This window comes from Dendropsophus ebraccatus, chromosome 4, assembly GCF_027789765.1.
Source record: "Dendropsophus ebraccatus isolate aDenEbr1 chromosome 4, aDenEbr1.pat, whole genome shotgun sequence".
NCBI lineage: Eukaryota > Metazoa > Chordata > Amphibia > Anura > Hylidae > Dendropsophus > Dendropsophus ebraccatus.
In genome coordinates, this window is record NC_091457.1 from 84,297,212 (window position 1) to 84,312,044 (window position 14,833).

Below are 14,833 nucleotides of genomic sequence, written 5' to 3' on the forward strand. Positions count from 1 at the left end.
GGTGGGTCTACAGAACATCTTGATTTTCTTTGTGGAAAACACAAAGGAAAACCTCCATTGCTTTTTCCTTCAAAATCAGCAGATTAACCCTTTGAGAACCAGGCCCAAAATGACCCAGTGGACCGCGCAAATTTTGATTTTTGTGCTTTCATTTTTCCCTCCTCCCCTTCTAAGAGCTCTAGCACTTTCAGTTTTCTATCTACAGGACCATGTAAGGGCTTGTTTTTTAAAGGAATAGTTGTACTTTGTAATGGCGTCTTTCATTTTACCATAACATGTATGACAGAATCCCAAAGTTATTATTTATGAAGATATAAATAGGTGAAATCATAAAAAAGAATGCAATATGGTAACATTTGGGGGGTTCCTGTGTCTACGTAATGCACTATATGGTAAAACAGACACAATACTGTTATTCTATAGGTCAGTCCGAACACAACCATATGCAGGTTTACACAGATTTTTTAATGTTATATATATATTTTTAATGAAATACTTTTTTTCGGCAATTAATTATTAATAAAATGGGCCTATTGTGATGCTTATAACGGTTTTATTTTTTCACCTACGGGGCTGTATGAGATGTCATTTTTTCCGCAATGATCTCTAGTTTTTAACAATACCATATTTGTGAATAATTTTTTTTAAATATATAATGTAACATAAAATCGGTAATCCGTGCACTTTCTTCCTTCTTTTCGTCTACACCGTTCGCAATGACGCTTACATTTTAATATATTGGACAATTATGCGCGCTACGGTATATTATATGTTTATTTATTTTTATATTTTTTATTTATATAATAGGAAAGGGGGGTTATTTCAACTTTTATTAGGGGAGGGGCTTTGGGGTAGTGTGTTAATGATTTTAACTTTTTTTACACATTTTAAGTCCCTTTGGGGGACTTGTACATTCATTACTTTCATTTCATACACTGATCATTGCTATGCCATAGGCATAGCATTGATCAGTGTGATAGGTGATCTGCTCATTAAGCCTGCCTGTGCAGGCTCAGTGAGAAGAGCGCCGATCGGACCGCACGGAGGAAGGTAAGAGACCTCCGGGGGTCCGTTTTAACGATCGGGACCCAATCGGTAAGTGACAGGGGACTCCCCCTGTCACTTACACTTAAACGACGCGCCCGCACCGCAATCGCATTGTTTAAGGAGTTGATGACACGCTGCAGTGCAATCGCTGCAGTCTGTCATTAACGGTGATGCGCCAGCTGCTTACTGCAGCCGGCCCCCACCTGCTATGAAGTGCGCTCCGCTCCGGAGCGCGCTTCATAGCTCAGGACGTACCGGTACGCCCAGAGTCGTCTGGGCACAGACCTCCAGGGCGTACCGGTACATCCTAGGTCACCTAGGGGTTAATGCAAACTAGATTGCCACAGCCGCATACCTCATCTTTTCTGTGTCAGCAGTTTGGACCATTACTCAGCCCTTGGGGTTCCCAGTACCACCATGTGCACACAGTCCTTGGTAGACTCCTCAGAGATATTTATTCATTTGTGTGGTATTATAATACACTGCTCAAAAAGTTAAGGGGACACTCCAATAACACATCCTAGATCTGCATGAATTAAATATTCTGATTGAATACTTTGTTCTGTACAAAGTTGAATGTGCTGACAACAAAATAACACAAAAATCAGCAATGGACATCACATTTATTAACCAATGGAGGCCTGGATTTGGAGTCACACACAAAATTAAAGTGGAAAAACACATTCCGGGCTTTGTGTGTGTGTGTGTGTGTGTATTGTGTGTGGCCTCCACATGCCTGTATGACCTCCCTACAATGCCTGGGAAGGCTCCTTCTGATGGTCTCCTGAGGGATTTTCTCCTAGACCTGGACTAAAGCATCCGACAACTCCTGGACAGTCTATGGTGCAACGTAATCTTGGTGGATGGAGTGAGACATGATCTCCCAGATGTGCTCAATGGGATTCAGGTCTGGGGACAGGCTGGCCAGTCCATAGCTTCAATGCCTTCATCTTACAGGAACGGCTGACACACTCCAGCCACATGAGGTCTAGCATTGTCCTGCATTAGGAGGAACCCAGGGCCAACTGCACCAGCATATGGTCTCACAAGGGGTCTGAGGATCTCATCTTGTTACCTAATGGCAGTCAGGCTACCTCTAGAGAGCACATGGAGGGCTGTGAGGCCCTCCAAAGAAATGCCACCCCACACCATTACCGATCCACTGCCAAACCGGTCATGCTGAAGGGTGTTGCAGGCAGCTCATGGCGCTCCATGGCTTCTCCAGACTCTGTCATGTCTGTCACATGTGCTCAGTGTGAACCTGCTCTCATCTGTGAAGAACCTCCTGTTCCTCCTTGCACAAAGGTGGAGGTAGCGGTCCTGCTGCTGGGGTGTTCCCCTCTAACAGCCTCCTCCACGTCTCCTGGTGTACTGGCCTGTATCCTGGTAGCGCCTCCAGCCTCTGCCAACACTGCCAGCCACAGCAAACTTTCTTGCCACAGCTCAATGAGCCACTTGTGTGGGTTGTAGAGTCCATCTCATGCTACCACGAGCGGGAAAGCACCACCAACATTCAAAAGTGACCAAAACATCAGCCAGAAAGCATAGGTACTGAGAACTACCCTGTGGTCCCCACTGCAGAACCATTCCTTTATTGAGTGTATCTTGCTAATTGCCAATATAATTTCCACCTGTAGTCTATTCCATTTGCACAACAGCATGTGAAATTGATTGTCAATCAGTGTTGCTTCCTAAGTGGACAGTTTGATTTCAAAGAAGTTTGATTTAATTGGAGTTATATTGTGTTGTTGGTGCGTTTACACGGAGCGATAATTCGTCAACTCGAACGATTAACGATTTTGAAGTAACAATGTGTTTTTTATAACGATCAGCGTTTAGACAGAACGATATATAATTTGAAAAAATCGTTATTGCGATCATTTTAAGATCGCTTAAGCCTATCTCACACATAGGGTAAATCGTTGAAAGACTGTTTACACAAAGCGATCTGCGAATTTTTAGCGGACGACCAACAATGATTTAAGAACGTGTTGAAAGATCACAATGAACGATTTCTCGCTCGTCTCTTGATTGTTCGCTGTGTTTACACGGAACGATTATCGCTCAAATGCGATCGTTATCGCGAAAATTTGAACGATAATCATTCTGTGTAAACGCACCATTAGTGTTCCCTTTATTTTTTTGAGCAGTGTATTATACACACATGGATGAACCTCCTGATAAATAGTTGCATCTATGGCTGCCTTGAGTTTGCAGCAAAGTGCTGCTGTTTTACTGTAAGTGCAGTAGTGGTTTTATATAACTGCAATGTACAATCCAGGCAATAACAATGTGGGAGATTTATCAAACACAGTGTAAAGTAGAACTGGCTCAGTTGCCCCTAGCAACCAATCAGATTCCACCTTTCATTTTCCAAAGAGTCTGTGAGGAATGAAAAGTGGAATCTGATTGATTGCTAGGGGCAACTGAGCCAGTTTCACTTTAGCTTACACCATGTTTGATAAATCCCCCCCCAAAGTGTTTACTACTCCCATAATGTCATGTAAATCTGTGCGGTAGCTGGGCACATTTGCTCTTCACTGGGTCACTCGCTCTGGACATGTTTGTTTTTACAGATGTAATGCTGATTGTTTCACATTACTAAGACAGTAAGGAATTCTTGTTAATTTCCTTCACACGTTACGCCTAATGATACCACAGAAACCGTTAAAAAGGCCATGAAATGTATACCTGGTGCTACATCCACAGCCATTTTTATTAACACAGAGGGGACTGTAAACTGGAATTATATATGTGAGGGCTGGCTTAGCATACATGGATAATACTTAACAGTGGAATTGTTAAAAATGTCAAATAAACAGATTATGCACTCAGTAACCAAACTGAGCAATGGATACAACAGATCTGAGAATGACTCCATGATACAACACCTCTCACTCTAAATTCACCATCAAACACCATAAGATAGATAGAAGGCTGAGTAAATTATTTGTCTAGTTCTGATCCTGAGTTAGTTAGAACCTGTATTGTGTTCTAGGGGGGCACGCACTGTTCTGCTGGTGGAGGCAGTGAGCTGCATTGACTGTTCGGTTGGTTCTTACTGATGACAGTCAGCAATCTTGTCATCAGTCACTTCCCTCACAAAATGACTAGTGCATACAAAGTTATTTTGGATTGTATCATGACATCTTTTCATAGCTGATGCTGCTTTCAAATGGGCACGGTTACTAAAAATATCTTTATGTCTGATGCCATGTCAAAAGTTATTGATTGCAGAGGGTCTCACTGCTGAGGCCCACTCTAGTCAGAAGATAAAGCCATGGGAGAGCTGATGGCAGTACGATGCACTCCTGGGCCGGACGTGCAGTTCATCAATATTCTCAATGTAAGTCTATAAGAAAATATTGACAAAAAAGTGGCTGGCCAGCGAGAAGATTGCGCTACCGCAATCTCTACACGGATATATCTTCTAATCAGAGAGGGTCTCAGCAGTGATCAATAACTTTTTAAATGCCCTAGTAAACAGGCTACCCTTTATCTAAACCTCCCTTAACATCCTTTCCCCAGAGCTGATTATCAGGAGACAACTTATCCTATAAAAAGCAGGGGAAATTATGGTAGGTCATCTGAACATGGTGCTGGCTGCCAATTAAAAAAATTTAAGCACTTTCCAACAAGATTCAAGAGTCTGAAAGATCACTAATCCATACATACAATGGTAAACTACAGTTTTTACTACAATGTTATTTAAGGCAAGGGCTACATGGCAATACTTTCCTACGATTTACGATTTTGAAGATAGAAGTGTGGTCACATGTAACTTTTCTTCTTTGTTGGTAATGCTGTGTTGTTGTTTAGCCTTAGCCCTAGAAGAAAGTATTCATCATATTTAGATTTGATATGTGAATCTAACTGCATCACAATAAAACTTTAACTTAAGACGCGTAAAGTAACTTAGGATGCAAACCTTAAAGACATCGAATTAAATAATCAAGGACAACACAACAGTAAATCAGACTTCTATCTGTAAGTATTGATGAGCGATGACTGCGTTTTAGAGAATGCTAAGTTGTAGAAATAAACATAATGTTCCAGAAACTTTAAAAAATCTACAATCCACGCATAACAAAACCTGTTTCCAGTTTTTGTTATGACATGGTTACATAACCAGAAGAACATTGCAGGCTGTTGGCTGAGCACATCCTCCTTTGTGCCAGGTAGGAACGTGCCGGTGAAGGACAGTCGGTAACCACAGATTAAGGGCTACCCTCTTTGATTTGATGCAGATCTGACCACAGGATATGTGTACATTCATCTTAGGTCAGATAAGTAGCTTGTGCTTCCTCTTTTGTGAAATCACCATTTAGCAGGACCCCCCGATGTGACATGGCCTCCTCTGGCCTTAGCATTAGTGGTTAGAAGAGGTTTCTTCCAAACTTTTCTCTTAGAGGATATAAACATTACAGGTTTGTAAAGGTCTGACCACAGATCAGTTATATGTCATAACAGGAAAGATGAGACTCAAGATATTTCTTAACCAGAATTTCCAGATCATAGAGGACTCAACCAGCCACTAGCTCTATAGATGTAACCGACAATCCTTATCTGTATTGCATGGAAAACAGAGCATGTCACCATGCCTGATTTCCAGGCATAGCCTTGGGTTTTAAAGATTTGTCCATGGAAACTGTTGAAGAATGTCCAGAAATATTAAACCAAATCAACTGTAGATGTGAAATAAAGCATGTTTGCAATTCTTTTTTTATTTGTTTTAATGCTTTAGGGCATCTTTTTAGTCTTTTGCTCATTGAAAAATGAGACTAAACACAGGACGTCCCGGCCATTTACATGCTCACAGAGAACGCAGTTATGTGACTGGTCAACAGAGAATGTATAGGAAAAGTCTATTTGGTACCTAATGTACAAAAATGTAACAGCGCAACTCTCTCTCTCTCTCTCTCTCTCTCTTTATATATATATATATATATATATATATATATATATATATATATATATAGTCAGGACCCTGAGCATTTAAGACTTGCCTATGATCCTTTCAGTAACCCTTACATGCCATTCAATCAGCACTGTAAATGAATTCTGAACTATCCTTCCAAGTCCATACATTACACTGTAATATTCCCAGTTATCACAAGGTGAACGGGTCATAGGATAATTAACAGTGTTTACTGCCAGGGCTGATTAGGCTTGGGCTTGATTAATGTTCCACCCAGTCATTGTCTTTTTGATAAATCAAAACTATTAAAAGGAGGCTTGGAGGAGCTCGAACGTACCTTCCCAGTATAATTCACTAGGCTCCCACCTTTGGCTAGACACCATTTACTCTAATTACCACTGTTGACACAAGGATCAGGTATCCATGACTCATCAACATGAACCTTTTCATGGCAGCTGCCAATACATCAATAAACAGATTACTGATCTAAGGAAGACCAGCTAGAAAATACTGTTGGCTGCTGGTTAAAGGGCTCAACACAATGAGATGCAAGGGCATTGCCCCCTGGAAGACATGAATATGCAAAAAAAAAAAAAAAGTCTATGGAGCCTCAATTATAAGTGTCAAAAACAATGGATTAGCAAGATATCCCGCCATGGTAAGGAAACCTCCAAAACCACAATATTAAGTGGCCCTTTCAGTCAATATCCAGCTCAATTATGAATTTTAGGAGATCAATGATCTGTTTATCATATTGGTCTACTAGGCATTGTTCCTACCTAGCCAGAATCCTAATCCACACTGATGAGGGGTAACACCCCGAAACAGCAGTCTGTGCATAGATATTGGACTTTGGTAGTTCCCTTGTCATAGCCTCAGACTTGTAAATGAGTCGGATATTGACTGAAAGGGCCACTTAATGACGTGGTTTTGGTTGTCTCCTTACAGGATTCACCCCTTGGCTTGGCCCATGTTTTGAGACCCGTAGAAAATGCATGAAAAGGAGAAGAAACATCACAAAAACAGAACAGGAACTACTTTCAAAAGTTAAAGGCAGAGGGGGCTTGATCTTTCCATAAAGTAATGGCATATCAATATGATATGCCATCAATTCACTACTGTAGGGATCACAGAGGTCAGAAATTCCACCAATAACACAATAAATGGGGCCATAGTGCTGATTTAGCACTGTATCCCCTTTATGGTTTTCCCGTTGTATAGTGACCCTGGGACATGTGGTTGTGCAGAGAACTACAGCGTAGCTCCATGTAAGTGAATGGGACTGGCTGTAGTTTCTTGCACAGGCAGGGGGCCAGAAGTTCCATTTTGTAGGGGAAAACCCAGCTTTTTTTGACTGGTGTCGGTCGCAGAGGTTGTAAACCCAAAGATCGTATTACTTTAGGAGATGGGAAAATGTCTTACGTTGTACACTTATATTTACTCTTCTGATCTTTAACTAATCTGCAGGTATGGCTGATAAAAGAAAGTTTGGATATAGATCCATTGGCACAGGAATTGATCAGATCAGAAGGATTCTGAAATTTAAAGCTATGATTAATTTAAATTGCAAAAAAGGGCATAATAACAAACTATTTTACTACATGGCCAAACTTGTAACAGTAGCAAGTAAATTCAGGACCTAATATTATTTAAGTTAAGGTTAAGAGTATTTCAGGTTATGTTTGTTTCCATTATGTTCTTCCTTTCCATCATCCAAATTTATAATTTAGTGTATCTATATTTATTCTGGTGTAATATTTTTTTTTGGCTACTTATCTGAGAATAGTTTGCACTGTCCATAGGCTACGTTGCGTGGCATCTACCTAGGTGACCACACACCTTGTATTCATATATAAAGGGTTTTCTTCTGAACTATTATATTTAATGTATGTCAAATAAAGGTTATTAAGTTTTAGCTTACATACCAAAGTTTTTAATAGCATGTGACATCAGGTGTACATCTTTTGGATAACTCAGTGGTACGCCCCCTACCTGCTATCCCTGCTACCCTAGCTCTATCTGTACATGCTCAAATCACAGGTTGACATTATTTTTGTCTTCTGACACTTTACATTGGACGTGACATTGGAATAACATGTCAAATCCCATCTCAAACTTATTTTTAAAATGATTTAAATAAAACAGAGTACTGATGGTAAATCACCTATTATAAAAGTACCAGGCAAGCAATTCTGAATACAATGAGGCATAAGGATGGTAACACAAGAGCAAGCAAGGACTTGTCCCTCCATCTGACTGGGAGCCCATTTGCAATTAGACATTTATCGGCACCCCTACTCTCAGAGACAAAAGGTCTATTTGCAGACCTTAAATTATTGCACTAATTATACCTCCTGGCCTTTAACATCGGCCAAATTACATTAATGACATGTTGCAGCAGAGAAGGGAGTTTTATTTCATGAAACTAATAAGATCATTTCAAAGCCAAAATCTAACAATCATTTAAAGAATGACAAGCAATTTCAGTCTCTGTGGTCAAATGAAAGAGCATGAACTTCACATCATATTTCATTAGAGATCTCAGCAGGGAACTGATGTGAGCCCATCCTCTACACACGTACTAACAGCAAACTAAGTGAATACATCCCCTCGACGCTCTTATGATAGTAGAATCCATTTTCTTGTGGAATAGAATACTGGCTTACTGTAAGGTATGTGTTCACATGCTACAGATTTCCTGCTGATCAATTGCAGACAATGTGCAGTGTTTTTAAGCCAAAACATCTGCTGCAGGAAATCTGCAGCATGTGAACATTCCCAAAAAGAGTTTTTTTGCCATGCCATTTTGACATTTTTTTTTAAATCAACATTACAAAAAAAAAATAGAAATAATTGGTACAACTACACATGCACAGCAAGGGGGCAAAAATTGTCATAACATTTAGAGCCCCAAACAACCTAAAAATTCACTTTATAGTTATTGTTCCATCTCGGCAGATAAAAATGGAGAGAGTAAACGGCTGCCCTGATCCTCCTCTCAGTAGGTATTCCATTTTCCTGATAGGACACCACTTTCAGTTTGTGGATGGACTGGAGGTCCCTTTCTCAATGTAACAATATGAGACTCATTGAATGTGACTCAGCAATGCAGCAGGGACTTGAGCAGGTGCTCTACTGGGAAAATGGAGCCTTCATAAATGCATCTGTCTGTGCTCCCATGCTTTTCTCTTCACCATGGTCAGGGAGGCAAGACCCCATCTTCATGGAAACCTGACTGTCACAAGCAAAGCACGGGCATCCGATTACTGGCTGAGGTGTGTTACCACTCTGGAGCCAATAACGAGCAGCCCAGCTCTAGAATTATGGCTGGAGGGAGATTTAGGCAATGGCCAACAATTCGGGGCAGCTACTTAGTGATTAGCTGCCTATACTTGTTGGTCATTGCCCATATCACCAGTGTTTTCCCTGCATATCTTCAGTGTTTCTGACCTTGCTACCTTCCCGAATCCTGATTTAGTACCTCGAGTGTTTACTGATATTGATTCTGCCCCTGCTTTTGTTACCTGTGGTGGCTAATTAACTATTTAAATGCCGCTGTTAAAACTGACAGCAGCATTTCAATACTGTTAAAAAAGGGATCAAGTGGTAATCTAGTGGTAAATTACCTAGTGGTAGATCGGCTTCTCACGATGTGATCGCAAGAAGCCGATCTGTCATACTTACCTAGAAGGGCCTCAACGATGTAAGGACAATGGGCGGGGCGGGGCAATCGATTACTAGGTGCTTCAGCAGCCTTTAGTAATCGAGAGCCGAATACATAGAAAGCAATACATACAAAAAAGTTTTTCGTTATTAAAAAAGGTCATCCCATAATAAAAAATAAAATCACCCCCCTCTTCCCATTTTATAAATAAGAAAAAAATAAAATAAAATAAACATATTTACTATTGCCTGCATGTGTAATCACCTGAACTATTAAATTATTACATTCCTGATCTTGGACAGTAAATGGCATAAGCGCAAAAACCTGCCAAAGCACAAAATTGATGATTTTTTTGTTACCTTACACCCAGAAAAATTTCAATAATAATATTATAAATAATAAAAATGATGATAATAAGTGATAAAAAAAAGTTGCATTTATGCATTTGAGGTACCAATAGAAAGTACAGATCATGATGCAAAAATTATACCTCAAATTCTCCCATAGGCTAAAAATTTAAAGCTTTATAATGATCAGAATATATTTTTAACACATTTATATTTTAAGTTTTATTTACAGAGAATTGCATTTAGACTACTTCAGACCTGTCAGTTTACTTTACAAATAAGAATGAATAATTTTTCTTTGCAACGTTGCTTTTAATTTTTGGTTGTATTACATTTGTGTTATACATATATATTGCTTCACTGCATACATACTTGGTTAATACTGAGCTACTCCACTGAAGGTCATCACAAGGTTACAATCACTGACTTGACTGATATGTCACAATGGGTGAGCAGCGCTGTGCAGAGGGACTGAGAAAAATATCACACATGTACTTTACAAGCTGAAGTGCAGTTTCCAGCTGTTTTCCATTTTCATCTAGCCAGCAACATATGTATGTGGAGAATCAGGGAAGATCTGTAGATCTGCATTAATTACTTTTTCACTGTAGTGAAAGTGACATCTTAGCTGCCTGCATCAGTGCATTACAAACAGCAGGGAACCTGCCATTGATCCATGTGCATTGATTATTCTTGTCCTTTGTCATAAATGATTTTTAATTATGACTTCCCTGTAAAATCTTTAAAAACTAAGTTACACAAGCACTGGTGTAGATATAGCGAGTGCAAAGGTTACAGTTTCAGAATGGTTCTTTTAGCTGAGGGCTTTGAAAGACAATAGTATTTTTAGGGTGCTGTCTCTTCAAGGTGGAATGCACAATAATATTAATACTGTAAATGACAGTGTAGTCTTACAAATTAATATGTCAGTTTTACATGTATGTATTGTAGATCCTGCCCACTGTGGGTAGCTGTGAGCATCAGGTACAGAACATGCATCAGCTTGACACTACAACTCCGCAAGCATTTGCTATAGTGCTGGAAAAAGCACTATACTGTAATTTGTATTCTTTATTCTTCTTCTAGCTAACTTTTCTGCAATTAATACAGGCCAAACCACTTTGCGCACAGACTCTGTTAAAACTGCGTTTTGAAGCCCTTGGCAGTGACAGGTGTGCTAAGTATTTTTGGATTCGATCGTATTCGTCATTTTAAAGAAATTTACATCTAAAGACCCAAAAATGAATAGTGAAATTCACTGCATGTCACTGCAACAATTAATATTATTATTATTATTATTATTATTATTATTATTATTATTATTATTATTATTATTATTATCTTAAAGTAGAAAAATAGTGGCACTCACCAAATTTGCAGCAATTCCAAAGTTCCTTTATTAATAAAAACAAAACGTCATAACAGCAAGTAAGATGCCAGTAAAAAGGAATGTGTGTTGCCGGCAACACACATTGGTATTCACTGGCGTCTCAACTGCTGTTATGATGTTTCATTTTTATTAATAAAGGATCTTCGGAATTACTGCAAATGTGGTGAGTGCCACTATTTTTCTACTTTAAGATGTTATAAAGTTGAAGACTATGTATCGTTAGCTGAGGACCCCACATAGACTCTTACCTATTCCATCTACCTACAAGTATTCACCCTTTGCATGCCAGCAAAAAGCATGTTTCATTGGAAGGTAATCCCTGCTGTGCTGGTGCTTTCTCTTATTACTATATATTATTATTGTTATCCTCAAAGGGAAATAAAGTTACTCTGGCTGTGTTATAGGGCGATTGCAACCTGCACCTCCAGTGTCTGAAAACAGAAGGGAAGTTATGCAAGGCAGATGGCATTTTATTCATACCAGCAGCTATTATTTATGCTTTTCAGAATATCTTTAAGGTATTTCCATTAGTCTATTGGTCAGTCTTTTTGCAAGCAAAACCAGGAGTGGATTGAAAACACAGGAACTGTGCAAATTTACCCATTATAATTTTGCCCTCTCAGTTACACTGCTAATTTTGGTTAAAAAAAATTCTGAACAAAAGTTTAGGCTATGTGTGAACATAACCTAAACAAAATAATCACATTAAAGTTTCAATCTTTACTAGTTTTACTAGTTTAGATTGACTCAAGATTAAAGCACGGGAAGTACTATGTTCCAATGAAAAGGTATCAATATAAATGAATAAAAGGCTAACTGAGGGAAAATATAGTTTAAAAGGTTGCAGCACCAGCTGGGAACATGCCCTGTGAAGTACAGTTATTTGATGTGTTTAGTGTGTTGTCCATGGTGCTGAACACAGAGCTGAACTAAAATCAAATTTCGGTGTTGATAACATTTAACTTTTCCTGTCTTCTTTGATTGACCGCCTTTCCACTGAATGACAATGGCCATCAAAGTGTAAATAACAGACGTTATTTGCGCCATGACAGTTGCTGTATTCAAACACAGATGTAATTTTTACATAATGTGAACCTAGCCTAATCCTGTTAATGCAGGATTTGTCTGTTACCCATGCATTTTACAATATTATAAAAAGTAATATTAGATCTCCAGAGATCTCTATAGCATACAGATTCCTCAAAAACTTGAACAGGCATAGAAAACATTTTTCATGTGTAATCAATCTATAACAGACATTCTTCTGGCTTTACTGGTAACTTCCCTACGTTTCCCAAGATCTTAGATGTTGAGAAATCAGCTACTTTACCCCAAAATATGCTCCTATAAATCTACACAGATAAAGTTCCTTTACAAATAGTGTTCATTTAAAGTATGAGGTATGAGTGCAGGATCAGACTACACAGTGATAGTTTGTAGTCTGGTACCATAGTAAACACAAGTCTCCACAGAAACTGTAATCAAAAATAATTTTAATCAGGATCAATAAAATAAATCAAGATTACTTGGAAAGTTGCTTCATTTATTTTTATGTTCACTGCATTGATACAACACAAAATGGTTGCACAGTTTGATACAGTCTTAAAGATTGTATTAAGAAATACAAAAACTAGCAATTCCCTAAACTACTCATGTAGAAAACTGTATGGAATTGAAATCTCCTACAGCAATCATGTAAAACAGTCATGTCAAACTCTGGCCCGCGGGCCAAATCTGGCCCATGGTGCCATTATTTTTGGCCCTCAGGCAATTCAGAGTTTTAATTACATCTGGCCCACCATGGCTACTATATAAGAGATTATGAGGGAGGGCTGGCTACTATATGAGACTACTGAGGAGGGCTGGCTACTATATGAGACTATTAGGGAGGGCTGGCTACTATATAAGAGACTATGGGGGAGGGCTGGCTACTATATGGGACACTTGGGGGCTGGCTACTATATGGGACACTTGGGGGGCTGGCTACTATTAGGGCACTATTAGGGGGGCTGGCTAATATGTGGGGCAATTTTTGGGGGATTGGCTATTATATGGGTTGGGGTTTAAAGAGTCACTGTCGTATTTTTTTTTTTTTTTGCAGAAATCAATAGTCCAGGCGATTTTAAGAAACTTTGTAATTGGGTTTATTAGCCAAATCTGCCATTATCTGCATGTAAAAAGCCTTTTCCCAGGTCCCCCCCTCCTTCATCTTTTTCATCCACTCTGAAAAATCTGAAAATTGTGACTTGTTGCAGGAGACGTACCCTGTCTGTTCTAGGGAGAGGGGAGGGGGGAGGAGGAAGGAGGGAGTTAGCCGGCAGCAGAAAGCAGATAACAGAGGATTACAGGCACAGAGCTGGGTGACAGCTGTAATCCGAGCTCAGACAGGTCACTGGTGACTGTCACAGGAGATATCTCGTGAGGGATTTGTAGATTAACTCTTTGTTGTCCTGTTTTGGTCTTTTCTTTAGCTCTCTCCATAGGAGAACAATGAAGACAGGGGAGAGAGCTTCAAACTGCTTTTTCATGATAAAAATGCATTTTTCGGATAATAAACCCAATTACAAAGTTTCTTAAAATCGCCTGGACTATTGATTTCTGCAAAAAAAAAATTCACGACAGTGACACTTTAATCATTTCATAGCAATTTATCATAGTGCACGAGGCTGGGAGACGGACACCACTGACAGTGCCAGGAACAACGCACGCTGGTCTGGCAGTGCCAGGACCGCTGCATTCGTGCTTCAATAATTATCATGGTTGGCCCGCGACTTTGTCCAATTTTTTAATTTTGGCCTACTGTGTATTTGAGTTTGACACCACTGATGTAAAACATTCACCGTTATTCCAGCAGACAAGCCTGTGTCAGGCTATGTTAACACAAGGTCCAAAAAAGGAAAAAGGCGTCTGCTTTTTGTGTTTAAAATTACGTCCGTTATTGCATCATTTAATTGGCTTGACTAAAAATGCATTAAAGTCTATAGAATAACGGACGTCTTTTTACACATTGTGTTGAATGAGTCCGGCTCAAAAGACGTCCGTTATTCAATACAATGTGTGAAAAAGACGTCCGTTATTCCATAGACTTCAATACATTTTAGACAAGCCCACAAACACAAAAAGCGGACGCCTTTTTTCTTTTTTGGGCTATGTTCACACAACGTCAAAAATAAAGAAAAGGCGGTCGATTTTCATATTTACAATAACGTCCGATTTATTTGACTGCAATGGCAATGCATTGAAGTCCATGGGAAGACGGTGCACACAGTGTATTGAATAACGGAGGTTTTTGCCGCGGGCGTCAAAATAATGGAAACGATCATTGTTTTCGGACGTCTTTTGCAAACAGCATACTTTTTTTTATTAGTAGTGTACACACCGGTTTTCTTTTGTTACCGTTCTTTCTCAGTTTTTGCTATTAAATTCAATGGACTTTTCCATTAAGACACACCCAAAGGGCAATTAGT

General features: G+C 39.3%; 1 long non-coding RNA gene across 1 annotated transcript in view; it reads right to left on the reverse strand.

The window, feature by feature from the left end:
* Positions 1 to 4,816: 4,816 nt before the first annotated feature.
* The window catches only part of LOC138789759 (uncharacterized), a 38,305-nt gene continuing 28,288 nt past the window's right edge, over positions 4,817 to 14,833 (reverse strand). The window contains exon 3 of the long non-coding RNA XR_011362788.1: positions 4,817 to 4,874. This is a non-coding gene — a long non-coding RNA (uncharacterized lncRNA). The remainder of the gene's footprint in view (positions 4,875 to 14,833) is intronic.